This window comes from Gossypium hirsutum, chromosome D13 (genome assembly GCF_007990345.1).
Source record: "Gossypium hirsutum isolate 1008001.06 chromosome D13, Gossypium_hirsutum_v2.1, whole genome shotgun sequence".
NCBI classification, from domain to species: Eukaryota; Viridiplantae; Streptophyta; class Magnoliopsida; order Malvales; family Malvaceae; genus Gossypium; species Gossypium hirsutum.
Window position 1 is genome coordinate 54,294,496 of NC_053449.1, and position 6,460 is coordinate 54,300,955.

Genomic DNA, 6,460 nt, shown 5'->3' on the forward strand with positions numbered 1-6,460 from the left:
GGCAATTCCATTTGTAGTAATAGCCAATGTCTTAAGCCCTTTCAAGGTCGATAAATTGAAGCAAACATCATGAATATCTTTTCTTACAATGGATTCACTGCCGGTGATACGGATCAGGGATTTAAATAGCGGTGCGATATCGAAATATCGGTTGTTATATAGCTGTAGCGGCGCTGTCTGAAACTGCTAGTGCTGAAAATAGCGGTGTGAAGCGGAGTTACACCGATAGCGGTGGATCGCGGCCGTAATTTAACGGGTAACGGCCAATTGCGACAATAACGGGATGCTATTCTCGTTATTTTTCGTTACAATAAATTAAAAGAAAATCAACAGATGTACAATAAAATAAAAGGGAATATATTCATCTACCTGCAAAATCAGAGAGTTTTCAATCAAAAAAAAGTAAAAAGAAGTCCAAAACTCCAAATAAACAGAAAAAAGCAATCAAAAGTTCAAAACTCACAACTCATAAGCAATAGAAAATAAAAAATTCTATTTCTCATATTTCGGCAAACAACACAGCAGCAGATGAAAGCGAGAACTTGAATCTGAAAACAAAACTCTGCCCTGATCACTTGCACATTCAGAGATTGATAATTTCAAGTAAGTACCTAAAATTTTGTCTTGATTCTTGCTTGCATGTCTTGAATCTGCAGTACGAAGTGCTTTTTCGAGATTTTTATCCCTAGATCCGTGTTCTACACAAAAAAAGGGGTTTAAAAGGTTTTGGGATAATTTTTCAGCCACTGTGCACGGCGACGCCATCGCTGGAGACCGGCGGCCGCCACGATGGCCGATGGCCGGATTCTGGGCAATGCCTAGAGAGAAAAGGAATTTTTTTTCTAAATAAGGGCTGAAATGAATTTTCTAAAAAAAATTGACTTAAATAGGCCTCCAAAACGACATTGTTTTAGGCATGCCTCTTAGGCCCCAAAACGACATCGTTTTGGCTTGACCCGCGCGCCGACCCGACCCGCTCCCTAGGATCCGTGTGTTTTTGAACGGGAGGGTTAATTGCGCTTTTAGCCCTTCCACTTGTTTATTATTTACAATCAAACTTCTTTCTTTTTTTAATTTTGTCCTATAATTTATTTTGGCTTTCAATTTGGTCCACCTTGAAGCTATTCGTTTTGGAGGGTGGGGGATTATTTCCCATTTGGTCCCTTTTTGTTATTTGAGCATTCAACTTGGTCCTTTTCCTTTTTATTTATTTCTGATTTGCCCCAAATTTATGTTTTAAGTTCGATTTGGTCCCTTTTTTGTTATTTTTACTATTTTATTATTAAATAAATTAATTTAATAGTACTATTACTATTATTATTTTTCCTTTTTTATTTTATTATTTATTTACTTGTTATTATTACCATATTATTAAAATTTAATTAGTTTTGCATTATTATTTCTTTTTATATTTATTTACCTAAATACATTTTATTTTATTATATCATTTTATTTATTTATATCCTTTTATATAATTTTTAATTTTTAGATTTTTATTATTGTTATTATTATTAATACCATCATTATTATCAATATTATTATTCTTAAATTGTTTTACACAATATTTATTTATTTCTATAATATTAGGTCTTTAGCTATAATTTTGTTTACTTTTTTTGTATTATATTGTTGATAATATAAGTAGTGAGTTGTTTGTATTTCTAAATATAATTTTATGTTTCTTATATATAAATAAAAATAAAGCTTGTCACCACGTGAAGAGTTCCCGACTAAAGGATTGGAGGGTGCACCAAGTAATGATATAGGTTGGCACTTTGGAACTCCAGTGCCAAATGTGAAAGGAAATATCATATGTAAACATTGTGTGGTAAAGTTGTGAAAGGAGGAATAACACGATTTAAAGAGCACATTGCTCATAAAGCCGGCAATGTTGCACCATGCCCTAATGTTACTGGTATGTGATATTTTATTATTATTTTTAAATTTTATTGTAAATTTATCAATAAAGATTGTATATAATTGATAATAATATAAAGTGTGAATTATTTTTATTTTATTAACAGGTGTCATTAGAGAAAGTATGATAAATATACTGAAAGAAAGCAACACAAAGAAAATAGACAAAAAAGGAGAAAAGATGAATTCTTATCTCAATTAATAGAAGAGGAGGATGAACACGAGGGATTCATTGATGAGGTTTCTGCTATAAGGCAAGCAACTCGAGAAAGTATCCAATCACAACACGAGTGACATAGAAGGGAAGAATTCAGACGAAGTACTGGTGGTTTGGATAACATTTATGAAGAAGGGCAATCTTCTCATGGATCAGCTAGAGAATATCATAAAGAAAGAACAAGTAAATCCATCCCAAGTAAGTTTGAGTTTACCTTAAGGAGAGCTATACCTTAATTGGTTAGAAGCAAAAGTTCAAAGCAACCAAAGGTCAATGACTCTTTTTTAAAGAGTTTTCGAAGGAAGATAGGTGAAACGGTATCTAAATTTTTAATATATAAAAGACTTCCTTTTCAATTAGCAAGCTCTCCATGGTTGTATAACTTAATTCAAGTGTCAGCAGAAGTTGGACAAGGTGTAAAGCTCCCAACACTAGGTTTCAGATTTGTATTTGGAGTCAGAGTATCAGCGAGTTCGTGATTGGGTAAATGGATTAAATACTCATTGTAAAGAATTGGGTGCAACTCTAACGTGTGATGGTTGGACCAACAGTTTGAATCAAATGCACATCATTAATTTCCTTGTTTATAATAGTAAAGGAACCATTTTTTGGAAATCGATAGATGCCTCAAGTGTCCGTAGTAGAGATGTTGAATTCTACTACTGTTTGTTAGATTCAGTTGTAGAAGAAATTGGAGAAAATTACATTGTCCAAATAGTGACTAATAATGAGGCAACAATGAAAGCTGCTGGAAAAAAATTAATGTTAAAAAGAAAACATTTATATTGGACCTCATGTGTAGCTCACTGTTTAGATTTATGCCTTGAAGATATTGGGAAAAAACCTAATGTAGCAAAAGTGTTAGATGAGGCAAAGAAAGTGACTTGCTTTATATACAATCACATTTGGACTGTTGATTTGATGAAGAAGTATACACAAGGGAAACAAATACTTCAACCCGCTCTTACTCGATTTGCAACTCATTTCATTCAACTTGAAGAGATAACAAGGCAAAAGCAAGGTCTGAGAGAAATGTTTAATTCAAAGGTCAGTATTTTATAATTAGTTAATATAATTACTTAAATATAGCAACCTTTAATGATTTTATTAGTTCCAAATAATTTAAATTATATTATTTAAAAATTTTTGTTATGAATATATAGGAATTTAGGGAATCAATATGGGGACAGCAAAAGTTAGGGTTTTTGGAAAAAGCCAATGATCTCATAAAATTTTACGAGCCCCTAGTAAAAGTATTGAGATTTGTGGATAGCGATGAAAAACCAACAATGGGCTTTATTTATGAGGCTGTTGGTAGAGCTAAACGAGCAATTCAATAAGATTGTCGATATTTCACCGAGTACGAAAAGATTATTGACAATAGATGGAATTTTATGCATTCTGACTTGTATTCAGCTGGTAAGATAAAATGTTTCATATAATTAAGAACTATTTTTATATTTTATTATTTTAAGCTTTAGATTATTATTATTTGATGATATTTTTATAAATTATACTTAGGTTATTTTCTCAATCCTCAATTTCAATTTGGGGTGGAACATTCTGAGAATGTACTAATAAAACATTAGAAGCTACACGATCAGTAATTGAAAGATTAGAACCTTCTCTTGATACTCAAGTCAGAATGGTTAATCAGTTTAGATTCAAGTACTATTATTTGTAACTTAGTTACATAATTTGAAATAGAATTTTTTTATTTTTTTTACTCTATCTTTTATTTATGCAGTTGTTACTATTTAGAGATAAACATGAGTCATTCGGTACTTCACAAGCACAAAGAGCTTGGAAGCAAATGAATTCGGGTAAATAGTTAATTAAATTATTTAATTTAATTTATATTATTTAATTATATTGTACATTTTGAAGTTATTGTGAAATTTAAATAATATTATGCAGCTGAGTGGTGGATAATATACGGCACATGTGTTCTCGAATTACAAAAATTAGCAATTAAAGCGCTTAGTCAAACAACTTCAGCATCAAACTGCAAATGAAATTGGAGCACATTTAGTTATATTCACACCAAGGCAAGAAATAGGTTAAAGTATAAAAAAACTTGAGAAACTGGTGTTTACCTATTATAATATGGGGCTTCAGATAATGCATCAAAAAAGAATTAGCACTAATGATATAAACATTAGTTTTAATCCTATCAGCCTTGATCATATCTTTGAAGATATGATCCACTATCAGATTGGCTTCTTGAGAAAGAGAATCCATTTTTAGATGGTGAAAATGCCAGTGTGTTGCCTGTGGATACCTTTGATGATGAAATAGATGTTGATCAATCTCAACAACAAAATTTGTCTCATTCAAGTTCTAGTTCAACGCCAAGTCAGAGTGGCGGTAGACTCGATGGTGGTGGTTTAAGTCCAATTGATAAGGATGATGGATATAGTGGTGATAGAGGTGAAATTAGGTCTTCTAGTCAGTATGGAGGAGAATATGGGGTTGGTACCACTAGTGGATATTTCTGTGATAGATTAGAGTTTGATGGAAATATGTTTCCTGAACCTAGGAGAGATAGAAGTGAACCTAGAGCTCCATCAAAAGGAAAAGGCAAGAAGCATACTTCTATAGGCTCTTCATCTGGTAGGAGATCGAGTTCTAGTAACCTTGGGTATAGTGATTCATCTACTAGCACTCAAGGTTTTTATCCACCAGAACAACCTTCATATTTTCAACCTTCACATGGTTATCCACAACCATATGGTTATTATCCACCATTTCCTGATTATGGTGTGCCATAATAGCCTCAAATGCATCCTCCACCACCAATGTATCACCCACCTCCAACTCTTATGTATCCTCCTCCTCAAATATATCCTCCATATCAATTATATGAAAACCAATGTGAAAATGTTACTTTTTTTGGATATATTTTTGGACAAAGGCCAAGAGAATCAAGTCAAGAATGCTCTCAAAGTGAAGGTGAAGGATCTGATCTTCCTCATCATTCCACTAATTGGTGAAAACTAAATCGTACCACTACCATTATTTGTACGGTATGTTTTTTTTAAAGAAAACTTTTGTTAATGTTCTTAATTTTGATGATATTAAAACATTTAAAATAATCTTTAGATAAATGAATAGAGTATATTTTATGAAAAGATAATTAATAATCGAAGCATATTAAACTATATATGAAAGTAGAATGAGAGTGAGAATAAGTGATAAGAAATAGGAATAATTAATGAGAATCTATACATTTATCTTTTTTTTTTCCTTTTGCAGCATAGAATGTTTATATATTCACTGTCTTCAAAGCTGTCAAGAAATATTGAAGACATCTCTCAAGTATGAATTTTCAATTATTTTATCTATAAAAACTTTCAAACTTATTAAATATGATAAATGTTTAATATTTTTTTTACTTTGTTATTAGTTAATATAACATTCTTAGAAAATTCGTAAATAAATGTAAGAATAATTAATGATTATAAAAGTTATGTTCTCATATCATATTAATAAAAGTTCATAAGTGTTAAAAAAACACTCTAAAAATCATTAAAAGTGACTTTTTATAATTATAATTATAATTATTATATTTTACAATAAGTTGTGCGAATTTTAAAAAAATTCACGACCGCGATACCCACAGTGACCGCAATAGCATCCGTTATGTCAGCAACTGCGATAAACGCAACGTGACCGAAAACACGGCTGCGACCGCAATTTAAATCTCTAATACGGATCATGGTAATGGCAAGCCTAATCTTAATCATTAGAGTTTCACATCAGAACATGAAAGAAAAAGAACGTACTTAGGCTTACTATACCAGTTTCAAAGGGGATATACAACCTCATCAAGTCTGAAGAGCAAAAGCATTACTTATAGTTTCCGAGCAGTTTAACACCCCCATTTGCCGTCGTCATCTCCAAAAATTTAAAGCTTTATAGAGATTATCATTTTATCGTCAATCTCCAAAAATGATTAGATTAGTGATTATGAGACGAAATCTTAGAACATCTGTCCATTATATGATGTTAGGGACATTTGATATCTTCGTCTCTCCTAAAAGTCCTTAATTTTGTAGTGTTACTGACACCATGTTATGTTTTGCTTTGATATTCTGCAAAAGTGAAGATTGAAACTGTGTTAGTGGCTGGGATAAAATTAAAAAGAAGTTTAAGGGCTAAAATTGAGATTTTTTATTGAAATGACTCAGATTCAATTTTTAACTTTTAATTTAACAAAAAAGCTAAAATGGATTAAATTAAATTATTAATATTTGAGAAGCACTTAACAAGGGGAGGCAAGGCCTTGCTTGCACCCTGGCTATACCTCAGATACTTTAGGATTTT

The 6,460-nt window shown here is 31.5% G+C and overlaps 1 non-coding gene across 1 annotated transcript; it reads right to left on the bottom strand.

Annotated features, from left to right (window-relative positions):
- Positions 1 to 5,912: 5,912 nt before the first annotated feature.
- On the bottom strand, positions 5,913 to 6,024 carry LOC121226055 (small nucleolar RNA snoR77). The gene has a single exon (XR_005923952.1). It is a non-coding gene; the product is annotated as a small nucleolar RNA snoR77 (small nucleolar RNA).
- Positions 6,025 to 6,460: the final 436 nt, after the last annotated feature.